The sequence below is a fragment of the Ipomoea triloba genome, chromosome 1, assembly GCF_003576645.1.
Source record: "Ipomoea triloba cultivar NCNSP0323 chromosome 1, ASM357664v1".
Classification (NCBI taxonomy): Eukaryota; Viridiplantae; Streptophyta; class Magnoliopsida; order Solanales; family Convolvulaceae; genus Ipomoea; species Ipomoea triloba.
The window spans coordinates 27,991,762-28,008,953 of NC_044916.1; the positions used below are offsets into that span (position 1 = coordinate 27,991,762).

General features: G+C 33.5%; 1 pseudogene; it reads right to left on the reverse strand.

Moving 5' to 3' along the window:
* Positions 1 to 873: 873 nt before the first annotated feature.
* Positions 874 to 16,802, reverse strand: LOC116011839 (annotated as a pseudogene).
* Between the last annotated feature and the right edge of the window lie 390 nt (positions 16,803 to 17,192).

Here is a 17,192-nt window from a genome sequence, read left to right on the forward strand (position 1 = left end):
GTAAGGTTCACCTGGGAGATGGGATGACTCTTTACTTAGTTGGAAAGCATTTAAAAAGCAGTCAATTGTTCCAATTAGAGCATCTCAAAATCTCAATAGTATCAAAATTTTGAGTCAAAATTTTTTGACCAAATAAGAAAGATAGGGAGGGAAAAAAAAAAAAAAAAAAAAAAGAAGTTAAAGTGAAAAAAAAAATTGGCACCCATTACGCATTGTTGGCGCAAGCAACACGAGTACCCGCAGTTTTTGTTTTGTTTTGTTTTTTTTTTTTTCCCTACAAAAAATCTACTCCGTAATTTTTTTTATAATAAATTTGAAATAAGGGTCAAATAGACTATCTAATTACAGTATTACACACTAAACTGCAATTAGGTCATTGAACTTAAAAAATTACAATTGAGTCCTTGAACAACACAAATTAGTGCAATTACACCTAAAATGGCTTGTTTACTGCTGGTGTGTAGGTTCTTTAATTTTAAAATAATTTTTAATTTTATTATTATTTTAATAATTTCAAATAAAATAATTATTTAGAAAAAAAAAAACAGGCAACCATAGACGATCCTTTGTCTCCATGGCTGGCTAGCCGGCTGGAGACGAAGGATCCCCTTCATCTCCGGTGGCAGCCTTGTTTTTTTCAAAATCTCTATTTGATTTAAAATTATTAAAATAAAATGAAATAAAGATTTTTAAATAAATAAACCGACGAGTCAGCAGTAAACAAGTCATTTTAGGTGTAATTGCATTAATTTGTATTGTTCAGGGACTCGATTGTAATTTTTTTCTTTAGTTCAATAGCATAATTGCATTTTGGTGTGTGGTTGGATGACTTATTTGACCTTTATTCCGATAAAAAAAAAATTCACACTTAAATGTAGAAAATCCTCACCTAAAATGCATTATTGGTGATGATCTTATTATACAAAGTCTTCATTTCTACAATCTACATATACAACTTTAATAAAAGCCAATAAAGTTAGGGCTCTAACAGGAAGAAAAAAATGTTGGTAAAGTATTTGGCATCACCTTTGCATTGATTTTAGGAGGGGGAAACTCCATAACATATTATATACAAGCACACAAAGCAGAAGAAAAAGATCATAAAACCTTAATGATTGGGTAAAGTATAGGGAAAATAACAATGACAAGCAGGCGAACAAATGGCGAAAACCTTGCACCTATGCTCAATCCCATGCCATTAATAAACAGACGAGGGAATAATCTGCCAAACAAAGGTGAAATATGCAATTAAATGACACAGAAACAATAGTGAATTTACTGATATGTTGTGCAGACTAGCGAAAGAGTTATTATAGCATCCCATCCAAGAGCGTCAATAAATACAGGACGGGGCCTTTTGAAAAACATAAAAAGATATAATACACATAATAATCCAGAAGAAGGAACATTGACAGTGATGACTATTATCTTCAACAACAACCAATGGTAATTAGTAGACCAATCAAACATGACTCTAGCCCTATACAAAAAAACACAACTAAGACTTAGAGGGCTCTCTAATTCTTCAAGCTCTTTCTCTTATACCTCCTACTTAGACTTAGGCCCTGTTTGGTAAATAGCTGTTAGCTGTTTGGGTTGGTTGTTTGGGTTAGAAGGTATAATTTGTTGATAACATTAGTTGATTGTAGAAAGTTGTTTGATAGATTAGCTGTTAGCTGATAGCTATTTGGTATAATTTCTTTTCTCAAAAAGCTAATTGAAAAGGCTACTTTGAGTAGCCTTTTGAATTTTAGCATTTTGAAGTTACAAAAAGCTTATTAACCAAACAATTAATAGTGGTCAAATAAGCCAAAATTGGCTGATAGGCTGATTATTTACCAAACAGGGCCTTAGTTCAACCTGCTCAACTATATAGTGCATAATATCACAAACAATCAACACATCCTTTAAGTGACCAATTCCAAACACAAAAGGGGATAGGAAACAACAATATTTACCTTCTTACTCCGCTTTTTATGAATATCCTTGACCCGACTCAAAGAAATTTAGAATACCACTACCAACTTTCATCAAGAAATTTACAAGCCTGCAAAGAATATCAAGTATTTGATGATTGTTATGAAAGTAAAGAGGATTTTTGAATATGATGTCTTATAATGTCATATAAATAAAAAAAAAAAAAGAGAATACAAAGCCCTATAAATAGGTGTTAGAAAACTTGCAATAGGAAACAAGTTTCCATATGCTTACCTACCTAAATCCCTAAGACTACCTAATATATAGATTAAATATATTAAATATATATTCCATAACATTCTCCCTCAAGTTGGAGCATAGATATCATGCCCAACTTTTACACAAATAACTAATAAACATAAAATAACTAAATAACAAAATAACGAACTAACTCAAACATAACAAACTCATATCTCATTTAGGAGACTCCCCTTGAACAAAAGCTTTACACGCCACCAATACCTACGGACAGTTGGGTGAAGACATGGACCGAACAAGCTTGGGATGGACACTCCCCCTACAATAGAAGCTTAGACGCCACCAATACTGCAACTCTAGGTGAAAAAGAAGTGACACACGAGGTAAAGAAGACAAACTCTAAACCAGATGACACAAATTCTTTACCAACGAAAGGGAAGCATGCTCCAAACGACAATGAGCATCACAACTTTAAAACAACACCAAAATGAGACAATACCAAAACACAAAACGGACTCCATCCTTCTAGAGGTCAAGAACGTAGAGACCCCCAGACACAAGCCCTTAACCAATAATCTTCTTCGTCATAAGATTCCGAGGCAGCAGCAACATCACATTTATACTCAACCATACCCACCAAAAACTGATCACAAAACACACAAAAAAGGAGCCTGAAGGAGTACGAGACAAACCGATTGCAAAACAAAAAATAAAAGACAACACAATGGTCCAAACCAAGTCCATATCCAAGGCAAATGAACTCAGGCGACCCAGGAGAAGTTGACCAAAATGTTTTCCATTTGTTGGAGGAGCCTAACACACCAGCGCATAGGAGAGTGGCAGCGGAGGATGGCATCGTGTGAGGCTCACGAGAGTGACGACAAGGGAGCAAAAAATTATAATAAAGGCTCTAATACCATGTTATGAAAGTAAAGAGAGGATATATGAATATGTTGTCTTATATTGTCATATAAAAAAAGAGAATACAAAGCCCTATAAATAGGTGCTAGAAACTACTAATAGGAAACAAGTTTCCATATGTCTGCCTACCTAAATCCCTAAGACTACCTAATATATAGATTCCATATATTAAATATATATTCCATAACAATGATAACCAGAAAGGTAAAGAAACAATGAATATGAAAGTAATAAAGGCTAGAAACTACTAATAGGAAACAAGTTTCCATATGTCTGCCTACCTAAATCCCTAAGACTACCTAATATATAGATTCCATATATTAAATATATATTCCATAACAATGATAACCAGAAAGGTAAAGAAACAATGAATATGAAAGTAATAAAGGCTAGAAACTACTAATAGGAAACAAGAGGATATATGAATATGTTGTCTTATATTGTCATATAAAAAAGAGAATACAAAGCCCTATAAATAGGTGCTAGAAACTAAAAAAGAGAATACAAAGCCCTATAAATAGGTGCTAGAAACTACTAATAGGAAACAAGTTTCCATATGTCTGCCTACCTAAATCCCTAAGACTACCTAATATTCCATATGTCTGCCTACCTAAATCCCTAAGACTACCTAATATATAGATTCCATATATTAAATATATATTCCATAACAATGATAACCAGAAAGGTAAAAAAACAATGTATGTTATAACAAGTTATAAGGACAAAAACTCAATGATCGATTCCAACCTAATATTTAACACTTGGTTGAACTGCGATTCACTCAATTCATCCCTACACAGATTATAATAAATGTAAGATAATAAAAATGCAAAATCCATAGATATCTATTTTTTTATTTAATCTTAATTGCAAATTTATTATCTAGAGTAAAACTTACTCTCACTTCAAAAAGAATCCATACCACCAAGCTGCAATAAATAAGGGAATTAAATAGAGTTAATTCTAGTAGTAAGCATGTTCTTGATCTCGTGTACACTGATATTTGGGGCCCTGGTCCTTTTATTTCTTCGAATGGAAATCGTTGTTTCGTTTTGTTTGTGGATGATCATACGCGTTATTCTTGATTGTTCCCTTTACGCTTAAAATATGACATTTATAAGGTTTTTGAGCAATTTCGTGTTATGGTTGAACATTTGTTTTCCTGTTCAATTAAGTCTATTTAGTCCGATTTATGGGGTGAATATAAAAAATTGCACTCTATTTTTCAGTTTCTAGGTATTGTTCATAGGTATTCTTGTGCTTACACACATGAGCAGAACGATTGTGTTGAACATCGTCACCGTCATATTGTGGAGACTTATCTTGCCCTATTGGCTCACAGTTCGGTTCCTGGGATTATGTCTTCGAAACTTCTATTTACCTTATAAATCGGTTACCCTCTTATGTGTTGAAATTTGATCCCGCATTCTAGGCTTTTTTCAGGCTTCTCCTTCTTATTCTTTCCTTCGTGCTTTTGGGTGTGTGTTTTTGCTTTATCTACATCCATATATAATAAGCACAAGATGGACTATAGGTCTGCCTGTGAGTGTTTCTTGGTTGTCATGTTCGCTTTGACGAGGGTGTTTCCCCTTTTGCTTCAACTGATTCTTTACAGGTGTCCAGTGTGCCTTCTAGTGTTGATGTGCTACGTTGGGTTGTTGGCTCGATTACCTCGACTGATAGTGTTGGTTTTTCTGATCCTCCTTCGTCTATTGCTGGCCCTTCTGACTGTGACTCCTACTTCGTCTAGGAGGCGGAATGTTGTGATTGTGTCCTTGCAGCTGTGGCATCCTATGATGTTATGTCCTATGACGCATGGCGATCACTCGTAATTGCAGGCTTTGGTGACATCTACTATCTCTGTTGATCCCACTTGCTACTCTCAGTTGTTCATCATCCTGAGTGACGTGATGCTATGAATCAAGAGTTCAATGCGCTTTTGCATAATGAGACGTGGCGATTGCAGATGTTTCTACTATCTCTGTTGATCCCACTTGCTACTCTCAACGATTCCTTATTCAGGAATTGTTTGCTCGATTGTCATGGAAATTGGTTTTCTTCCTAGTCATGCTCCTCGTTTGTGGTGTGATAATATAGGTGCCACGTATCTTTATGCTAATCCTGTCTTCCACGAGCAGAATAAGCATGTTGAAATCAATTTTCACTTTGTGCGTGACAAGGTGGCCTCTGGAGAACTTCAGGTTAATTTCATATCTACAAAAAATCAGGTTGTTGCAGACATATTTACCAAACCGCTACCAGCTCCAAAGTTTGGGTTTTTGCGTGACAAACTCAACGTTGTGTCTCTCCAACCTTGTGCTTGAGGGCTGTATTAGGACTCTAGGAGTTACACTTCTATAATCTCTCTTCTAGTAATTATTGTTTATATAGTTCTCCTGTACATGTTAATCATTAATATACAAACACTAAGTTTCCCAATTTCATCATGAGTTGTAAGGAATGAACTCAAAGAATATAAAGAAGGATGATGATGATAATAATAAAAAGAAAGAATTATGAGAGTAATGAAGGGAAACAAGTATGAAAATTTATTTTAGGAAATGATGTAGAACCTAAAGAAAAAAGGAAAAAAAAAAAAAAGAAGAAAAAGAAAGAGAATGAGAAAAGTATGAGAAAGAGAAGAAGAAAAAAAAAGGAAGATGAGAAAAAGGGGGTATAATAAGAAAGAGAATGGATATAAGGACCATAGTTATCAAGGCGGACTTTCTAGGCGAGATGCCGTCGATCGCCGACGCCTAGATGATGAGTTATATATATATATAAACCAATTAATATTAAATATCAAATGTTAGATTAATATTCTTGGGACTTGTATGGTATTGGGCATCTCAAAAGTTCCTTGAAACTTGTTCCTTGAGACTTGGAGTGTATTGGACAGCTCAAGAGGCTTTCCTTTCTATGCCTATATGTGTATATATATAAATATCAGACCAGATATGAATATTTTCAACCTTTAACCTATTATTGGAGCAAGTCAGTGCCTGGGCTGGGTTCAGGGAGCGGCGGCGACGCCACGGCAAGGAATCCGGTCGCCATCGGAGAGCTCACGCGCCTTCACGCGCCACCGTCTCCGAGCTGCTCCGCCGTCACGCGCCGGCGCACGTGATGGTTTCCGGCGACTTCGCCGGTCGTTTTTTTTTAGGCGAGGCGAGCAGATTAGGCGGTCGTTCCCGATCGCCCGGACACCTAGGCGACGCCTTGATAACACTGATGAGGACATGAAGGAGAAAAAAAACAAGAGTACCAGTAGATTTTAAAAAAAAAAAAGGAGAAAAAACAAGAAAAAAGAGAAGATGAAGAAATATGGGAAATGAAGAATGCGAGTCAAATGAATAGAAAGATAAAAATTACACCTCAATAGAAAAAAATAAAGGGAAGAAAAAGAAGGAGGTGGATAAGGAAGGATAAGAGATCGAAAGTGAAAGGACAAGGATAAAAGGACAAAGAAAGGGAAGAGAAACAAGAAAGGATGGGAATGAGAAAATGAAGAAAAAAGAATGAAAGAAAGAGAGAAACAGGGAAGGGAGATGGGAAATAGAATAAGAAAATTAAGAAGAAAAAAAGGGAGATAGAATAAAAAGAAATGACATGATGAATATTAGAATGAAAGGGAAAAGAAAATGATAATAATAGAATAGTAGATCAAGAAATGAGGAAAAAGGCGAAAAGAGGAAGAAGGAAAAATTTGGAGTAAAAGACAACGAAAAAAAGAAACTATGAAGAAAAAGGAAAAAATTGAACGAAGGTCAAAATAAAGGGAAAGATACACATTCACAAATGAGAAGGAAAATTAGATGAGCCATAAAAAAGAAGAAAATAACAAGACGGAATAAGAGATGGAAGGAGAAGGAAGGAAAAGAGAATTGAAAGGACGATGAGTAATAAGGAATGAACTAAAAGAAGATAAAGAAGGACGCCGAGGATAATAATAGAAAGAGAAAATTATAAAAATTATGAGATTGATGAAGGAAAAAAAAAACGTATGAGAATTATTTTAGAAAAGGATGGAGAATATGAAGAAAAAAAGAAGAAAAAAGAGAGGAGGAAGAAGAAGAAGAAGAAAGATGGGAGGTATAATAAGAAGAAAGAGAATGAACATAAGGACATGAAGGAGAAAAAAAAAAGAGTAGCAGTATAAATAAAAAACGAGGAGAAAGAGCAATAAAGAAATATGAAGAAAAAGACGAGCAAAAAAAGAAAAGATGAAGAAATATGAAAAATGAAGAATGTAGTCAAAACAGAGAGAAGGATAAACATTACACTTTAATGAAAAAACAAAGGGGAGGAAAAAAAAAGGGGGTGGATGAGGATAAGAGATCGAAAGTGAAAGGAAGATGATGGGAATAAGAGTGATTAAGAAAGGATGGAGAACATGAAGAAAAAAGGATGAAAGAAAGAGAGAAACAAATAAGGGAGATAGGAAATAGAAGAAGAAAAAAGGGATAGAATAAAAAGAAAGAATAATACATCCACGATGATAAAGATAAAATGGCACAAATGAGAAAGGATGTAAATGAGAAAAAGAGTAAAAAGCAAAAAATTAACAAGACAAATAAGAGATGGAAGCAGAAGGAAGGGGAAGATTAATAAAAAGGCGAAGAGAATATGAAGAATGAGAAGGAAATGCGAGAATAAAAATTAAAAATAAAAAGGGAAAAAGGTTTAAAAAAAGAAGGGGAAAAAGAAAAAGAAGAAAAAATATATAAGGAAAATAAGAAAGGAGATGAAGGATATATAGAGAATAATGCGAGAGAAAAATAGAAAGAGGCGAAGAAAGAGTAGATAAAGAAGAATGAAATGGAAAGATAGGTGGAAGGAAAAAATAGGGTGAAATGATGAAAATGATGAGTCACAGTAAGGAATTAACTAAAAGAAGATAAAGAAGAATGATGAGGACAATAATAAAAAAGAAAGAATTATAAGAATTGTGAGAGTAATTAAGGAAAAAAGTATGAGAATTATTTTTGAAAGGATGGAGATCATGAAGAAAAAAGAAGAAAAAAAAAAAAGAAGATAGAGAGAAAATGAGAAGAATGTGAGAAAGAGAAGAAGAAGAAGAAGAAAGAGAATAAACATGTGGACATGAAGGAGAAGAAAAAGAGAGTAGCAGTAGATTTTAAAAAAACGAGGAGAAAGAGCAAGAAAATAAATAGAAAGAGGAATACAAGAAAAAAAAAGATCTTGAAATATGAAAAATGAAGAATGCGAGTCAAAATGGAGAGAAAGATAAAACATTATACTTCAATGAAAAAATAAAGGGAAGAAAAAGAAGACAATAGATGGAAATAAGAGATCAAAAGTGAAAGGAGGAGGATAGAAAGGGAAGTTAGATAAGGATAAAAAGTAGAAAACTAACAAGACGGAATAAGAGAGGGAAGGAGAAGGAAGGGAAAGAGAAAGTAAAATACGATGAAGATAAAAATTAAGACAATTTGAAGAATGAGAAGAAAAGGAGAGGATAAGAATTAAAGATATATAAGGAAACAGATGAAACAAATTAGAAGGAGGAAAGGAAAAGAAGAAAAAATAGGAGGAAAATAAGAAAGAGGAAGGATGTAGAATAATGCAAAGAAAAAGAGAAAGAGGACAAGAAAAAATAGTATCAAATAAAGAAAAATGAAATGGAAGATAGGTAGGAGGAAGAAAAAATAGTGACGGAATGACGAAGAGGATGAGTAGATTAATAAGAGGAATGAAGTAAAAGAAGATAAAGAAGGATAATGAGGATAATAATAAAAAGAATAATAAGAATTATAAGAGTAATGAAGGAAAAAAAGTATGAGAATGATTTTAGGAATAAAAGGAGAACATGAAGGAAGGGGAAGAAAGAGAATGAATATGAGGAGAAGAAGGAGAAGAATAATACCTCAACCATGATAAAGATAAAATAGCACAAATGAGAAAGGAATGATGAGAAAAAGGGGAAAAAAGCGAAAATAAAAAATAAATAACAAGACAAATAAGAAATGGAAGGAGAGGATAAAATTAAAAATATATAAGGGAAAAGGTGAAACAAATTAGAAGGGGAAAAGGAAAAGAAGAAAAAATAGGAAGAAAATAAGAAAGAGGAAGGATATAGAATAATGCAAAGAAAAAGAGAAAGAGAAGAAAAAATAGTATCAAATAAAGAAGAATGAAATGGAAGATAGGTAGGAGGAAGAAAAAATAGTGACGGAATGACGAAGAGGATGAGTAGATTAATGAGAGGAATGAAGTAAAAGAAGATAAAGAAGGATGCGGAGGATAATAAAAAAAATAATAAGAATTATAAGAGTAATGAAGGAAAAAATAAGTATGAGAATTATTTTAGGAATAAAAGGAGAACATGAAGGAAAGAGAAGAAAAAGAATGAATATGAGGACAAGAAGGAGAACAATAATACCTCACACTGATAAAGATAAAATGGCACAAATGAGAAAGGAATGTATATGAGAAAAGAGGGTAGAAAGCAAAATAAAACTAAAAGTAACAAGACGAATAAGAAACAGAAGGAGAAGGAAGGGAAAGACTAATAAAAAGAAGAAAAGAATTTGAAAAATGAGAAGAAAAGGAGATAAGGACAAGAGATAGAACTACTATTTTTTCCTTCATTACTCTAATTTTCTTCTAATGAGAGTAATGAAGGGAAAAATAGTAGCAAGATAAGGAAAAGTATGAGAATTATTTTAGGAATGAATGAAGAACATGAAGGAAAAAGAAAGAGAATGAATATAAGGACAAGAAGGAGAAGTATAATACCTCACACCATTATAAAAATAAACACGCACAAATGGGAAGGAATGTAGATAAGGAAAATTGGTAAAAGCATAAAAATAACAAGACAAATAAGAGATGGAAGGAGAAGGAAGGGGAAGATTAATAGAAAGACGAAGTGAATTTGAAGAATGGAAAGGAAAAGAGAAGATAAAAATTAAAGATATTTAAAAGGAGAAAAAGGAAAATAAGAAAGAAGAGAAAAAAGAGTAGATAAAGAAGAATAAAATGGTCAGATAAGTGGAGGAGAAAATAGGGGTGAAATGATACAATAAGGAATGAAGTAAAAGGAAAAAAAAAAAGAATGATGATGAGGATAATAATAAAAAGTGAGAATTATAAGAATTATGCGAGTAATAAAAGGATGAAGAACATGAAGAAAAAAAGAGAGGAAGATGAGAAAGAGAAGAAGAAGAAGAAGAAGAAGAAACAGAAGAAGAAGAGGGGATATGAAGAAAGAGAATGAGTATGAGGACAAGAAGAAGAAAAAAAGCTGATCTTATTTGCTTCACAAAAGTTCCCGTCCTTCTTGATCAATCTTTAATCTAAAATATAATAAAAAACGTCAAATAGCAACAGTCAACATGCTCAAACTTCTCTACTAAGGAGAGCCACTTTAGTGCTGATAGTAACAAATGTCGAAAATTAAAAAGTATAATAGAAAAATATACTTTTTATAATTTGATAAAATTGAACCCATTCCTTCAATGTTTGTCAAATTAAAGAACATAATGTACCAATTTTTTTATGACTGTCATGAAAGATTATTTCTTAATACGGAGTAATTTTTAAGAAAAAACCTATCATGTAATAACAATGGTAGATGCTTAAAATTGTAAGGGATGTACATATTATAATTTAACAAAATTGAAGGAATGGGTTCAATTTTGTAAAATTATATAATATACCACATCTCTTATAATTTTTAGTGTTTGATATTGTTACCATGAAAATGTCTTTCTTAGTATTTATGACAAAAAAGAAAGAATTACCTTAAATGATGATGGCCTTATGCATTACCATGAAATTCATGACAATTGACAAATGTACGGTTTTGATATATATGAAGCTTGCCACAATATATACAATTCATGCATATAAAAATCACAATTTATCAAATTTACAAAAGCAGAGAATGCAGCTTCAACAATATATAATCAATTTATTATAGTTTGAGTTGCATGAAATAAATCATGGAAAAAACAATGAATAATCAACTACCATGTATTGAAGTATATATATAATAAAAAATGCACAAAACCTACTTGTAGAGCAAGAGCCTTTTGTTCGTCAAATTGTGATAAATCTATTTGTAGAGCATGTAGATTCATTAGGAACACCAACCTGTAAATAAGTTCATCAAAAGTGACTTAGGAGACACTGGAGAAAGAACTTACATTAGATGACTTAAATAACCAAAGATATATATTTTCCAATGAACTCAACAGGTACTTTAATGCCTCATACAATTCAAATATAACCTCACATTTAATCTCTCTTTCCTAACTTGCATAAGTTTGCACCAGTAAGGCAGTAAATGAAATTTCTATAAATAAGAAAAGCAAAAAAATTTTAAATACCATGTACTGAAAACCCAAAAATTGAGTCCACAATTACATCAAAGTCATCAGATAGGTCAGCAGATAGATCTTCCAAATGCAGGAATGGAATTGATAGTGATTCAAGCTTATATATTAAAAACAAAAGCTTGTAAATAAGTAGTCCCAGTAAATAAGTAGTCCCAAGAAATCATGAGCCCTAAATCAAAAGCTTGTAAATAAGTAGTCCCAAGAAATCATGAGCCATGAATTTTCTTGAAATTAGAACATCTAGCTAATACCTGAATTAGCTGACCAGTATAAAGGTGCTTAGGAGTATATATAATTTGACTGTAAACATTATTTAAAAAAAAAAGTTGAAGAGGAGGAATAAGATAAGTTTGAGTAGAAGAAAATGGCATGAAAAATAGAGAAACATTAAGAGAAAAATGAAAAGTAAAAAGAGATAATTAAAGAGAAGGAAACAAGAAACGAGAAGATGAAGACGAAAAGGAAAAATAAGATGAGATTGAGTAGAAGAAAATGGCATGAGAAATAAAGAAAGACCAAGAGAAAAATTAAAAGTAGAATGAGAAAAGAGAAAATTAAAAAGAGAGGGTAACAAGAAAAGAGAAGTTGAAGACAAAAAAATAAGATAATATCAAGAATCAAGTAGAAGAAAGTGACGAGGAGAAAGACCAAATAAGAATGAAAAAGAGAGGGAAACAAGAAGTTGAAGAGGAAAAATAAGACAAGGTAGTAGAAGAAATGGCATGAAAATAGAAAAGGACCAAGATAAGAAGAGAAAAGAGACTTTGAAAAAGAGGGGGAAACAAGAAAGGATGAGTTGGAGAGGAAAATAAGACAAGGTTGAGTAAAATAAATGGCAAGAAAAAAGTTTCAAATAATTATTCTACTGCCTAACTCACAATTAGGGAGTAGCTAGATATTTTTTGGATGCCTATGGATTTTATATTGGACGTTATGCTAAGCCCCCCACCCCTTACATCATACCCAAAAGGTTGATCATAGATATTAACTTGAAAAACATCGTTTGGTAAGACCTTAGAAAGTTATAACAAAAAAGCTATATGCATTTGAAGATATGTTTCCATTGAGTACTTTGGGTGAGCTGAACTTATTTGCTCACAAAAGTTTCCGTCCTTCTTTTTTAATTTAAAATGTATGCAAGAGTATCCAATAGCAAGAGTCACCATGCACAAACTTCTCTATTAAGCACCACTTTATGTTGATGGTAAGATTGTCGAAAACTAAAAATATGATAGGAAAATATACGTTTTATAATTTGACAAAATTGAACCCATTCCTTCAATTTTTGTCAAATTAAAGAATATAATGTACCAATTTCTTATGACTGTCGTGAAAGATTATTTCTTAATAATTTTAAGAAAAAATGTAACATGAATCGTAACAATGTTAGATGCTTAAAATTGTAAGGGATGTGATACATTCTATAATTGAACAAAATCGAAGGAATGGGTTCAATTTTATTAAATTATATAATATACCACATCTCTTATGATTTTTAGTGTTTAACATTGTTACGATGACCATAAAGTGTCTTCCTACTTTCCTAGTAACCCTGGAACAAAGGCATGTTAGCAATTAAAAGGACTAAAGTCCATTTATAAACCAAAGAGAGTACTTGAAAATTTTGAAAATCCTTTTCTAAACTAAAGAGGACAATTAAAAAATTTGAAAATCATTCTATAAACTCCATTCCATCCCATTATTGTTTAAGATCATTGGTAATCAACAGAAATCTATTACAACTATGGAGTATAATTGAATGACATTAGTACCTGTGAAGTTGCACTGAGATCTGAACTCTTCTCAACCGAACTGTCAAGCTTCTCACCCACGTTCATGAACACTGTTAATTTTCTAGTGCTGAAGACGAAAGAACAAGTCATTACTCATTGGCAATAGGTTCAGGGAGACTTAGATAACATGAGAAAGTTGAATGTGCATATGCAATTATGAATCCTATAACAAACTAGCCTCAACTCCCTCAAGGTATATGAGTCACTTAGATATAACCATGGAAACTAATATATAAAAAAAAATTTAAAAAAAATCTAGGCAATTTGATAAAGGTGCCACAACTTTTTGAAATAAGAAAGAGATGCCATCTCTGCTATGATTAAGGAACTCAACAAGTATACTAATAATATAGGCATAGTAGACAATCAAATAAACAAGTGTGGACAGATTGACGATTTTCAATATGCTAGCCACACTTGCACACATCAAAAAGACAAACACCCAAACAGCCAAACATCAATTTTTGCCATGCACCTAGGCTAACAGCCAAGAGCCAACCCTAATAAATTTGGAGTATCATAATAGCCACTTCCAGGAAGTTTCAAGTCAAAGTATCTTCAAGATATTTTTCAAATGTCCTGAAAGTTTTATCATTTATCAGTGGTTCTCCAATATGCATATGAGATGCGAAGAAGACTCACTTCCTATAGCTTCTCTAATATGCAATATAACACAAAAGTGCTGTGGTACTAACACATTCTTACAATTAAAAAGGCAAGGGGGTGGGGAAGAGCTTCTGCCTTGTCAAAATATGCTGTAATATGAATTTTATCTGACAACAAGGATTTCCTCTAATAACAATAACTGTGGCAATCAAAAAATAACACAATGTAACTAATGTCAGCCCTTCCTAGCATCGCAGAGAACTGATAGGTTAACAGTTAGCTTGTAAGAAACCAACAGAAAGCATTACAGATTAACTAGGACATAGATTGTAAATGAGAAAGAAAACAAAATTACAGCACATTACTTACAAGAACAATTTTTGTTTCATCCAACTCCCTTTGAATTTTCAACAGCTTGTCAGCTTCCGCAGGATCCTGAAAAATTAAGAAAGGAAATGAACTTAAGCTTATCAGTAAGTGATCTAAATGTTGAAACACAAATAGTTGTGTCTGTAGAAATATGACTGTTAGGTTGTGAAGAGTTGTGTCTATAGGATTGTGTCCTTTGAGTCTGTATATATTTACCTGTTGTCTCTCTATTGAGACAAGAAAGATATACAACAAATTCTTCTAAATCTCTTTCAACATGGTATCAAGAGCCAGAGCCAAAATCTGAAATTTTTTTTTTTTTTTCGATGAACAGCACATTTACTGTTCATTCGAACATCTTTTTTCAAAATTACTTCCTATTGGTGAGGTCTTTTATCAAATCAGTGCTACCACACTCTTCTCCAGTCTCAGGCGACCCTGACCCGTCCATCGCCGTCGCCGGTTCTGCCCCCACGCGCCCACACGCGCCACCACACTCGCCGGCGCTCCGACCCCACGCGCCGGCGCGTGAGGCCGTCTCCGGCAGCTTTTTCCGGCGAAACTCTCCAGTTCTGCTCGTCGGCCCTCCGTGCTTCTTCCTGTGCCATTAAACTTTGTTTTGGTCACAATGTCCTCCGACGGCAATTCTGATATCTCGGGTACTATTTCTCCTGCCAATAATTTACCTACTGTCTCGAGCTCTGTTTATGTGCCGAATTTGTCTGGAAGCCCGGTGATCACTTCTGAAAAATTATGTGGTTCTCAAAATTACCAATCTTGGTCGGATGCCGTAGAGTTATGGTTTATGGGCCAAGGGGTTGCTGACCACCTACAAACAGGAGTAGATAAGATACCGGAAAATGAAAAGGCAATTTGGCAAAGGTTAGATGCTCAACTATGTAGCCTCCTTTGGCAGTCTCTTTCTCCAACGTTGTTGCCCCTATTTCGGCCCTTTAAGACATGTGTCGAGGTATGGAATCAAGCTAAATCTCTATACACTAATGATGTCTCTCGGTTTTACAATGTTGTTGATAATTTAGTTCATTTGAAGAAAGATGGTATTGATATGGAAACATTCCTTGGCAAAGCCCAAAGTTTGATTGCTGAGTTTGGTACGCTCATGCCTATTGGTGGTACACCCGCAGAGCAACTTATCCAACGAGAGAAATTCTTTGTAATACTTCTCTTAACCAAATTAGGTCCAGAATTTGAGAGTATTCGAAATCAAGTTCTTGGAAGCAACCCAGTCCCGGGAACCACCGAGTTGTTCAAACGTCTCTTACAGGTTACATCTATTCCAGTTACTCACACATCTACTACTGAACAATCTGCTCTAGTCATACAAGGGGGTCGTGGACGTCCTAAGGATCGTGGTGGACNCAGAAAGCATTACAGATTAACTAGGACATAGATTGTAAATGAGAAAGAAAACAAAATTACAGCACATTACTTACAAGAACAATTTTTGTTTCATCCAACTCCCTTTGAATTTTCAACAGCTTGTCAGCTTCCGCAGGATCCTGAAAAATTAAGAAAGGAAATGAACTTAAGCTTATCAGTAAGTGATCTAAATGTTGAAACACAAATAGTTGTGTCTGTAGAAATATGACTGTTAGGTTGTGAAGAGTTGTGTCTATAGGATTGTGTCCTTTGAGTCTGTATATATTTACCTGTTGTCTCTCTATTGAGACAAGAAAGATATACAACAAATTCTTCTAAATCTCTTTCAACACTAAATTAATCAAGCAAAGGGTTCAAGATGAAATTAGTTATCGCTAATGACATTAATCTGGTAATAAGAAAAATGAACTAACTAGACACCTGAAATTTATTTAGAGCTTCAAATAAATAAGGCCATTGTTGAGTACTATCAGATTGAGCATATCTCCATGTGTCACAAAAAACTTTTTGGTACTAATCTATGACCTATAAATATAAAAAGTGCACATAAAAATCAGAACTTGATGAAATGAAACCTCTCTCACAAAAATTACAATAATCAGCAATAGAAAATATATTACCTCATTTAGCAGTGAAAATGCACTTCGAACCGGGTAGGGATCATCCATAAAACCCAACGCACATAAGCCATTACGGTTATAGTAGTGCACCTTGTACTCTATTGCATTAAAAAAATAAATGTTAGATTTCTGTGAATCATGCGATATCATTCCGAAATACATTGATTTCATGCATCTGTTAACTTAAACCTTCAGAAAAGGGAAAAACAGATAGAGGGATCACATATTTAGGCATTCAAATGTGGATTAAAAAAAATAAACTAAAGCGAATACAAACAGGCCTCCCTAAAGAATATTGACATTGATCTAGCCCTATACAGTAATTTCAGAAACAGCCAATGGTAATTAATAGAGCAATCAAACATAGAATATAGCACTATACAGTAAACACATCTAACATTTAGAGAAGCTCAAATTCATTAATCAAAGAGTATAAATGACAGAAGGTGATTTACCTCAGCTTCCTTGTAGAACTTGTAAATGTCTTCCACATACTCCACAACTGCCAACTCATTGTACACATCTCCAGCATCACTATCTTCAATCTTCTCCATTGGTAATTTAATGTTCAGTCAACAAGCAGCCTATGCAAAAACAATAAAAGTCCAAAGGAAACTACAATTATTCAATCAACAGAAACAAAAGATTTCCATTCATTCAGAGAGAGATAAGATCAACAGAGAAGGAGTCTCAATCAACCTTGCTTCGAGCAGTGAGAGTTGCAGTATAAGTCTTTCTAGATGAATCTTCAGCTGCTGCCTTCCTGCGGAGGATGTTTTTCTGCGGAAGTGTCTATACTAACATATAAATATAGGCTAACAAAATTGAATACAAATTTAATTACTAGAAACTTAACTCATAGCAACAGAAGCAATATTAGAGATTGAAACAAATATATCATAGTTAAACATATCTCATAGGCTGGACACAATCAACAAAAACAC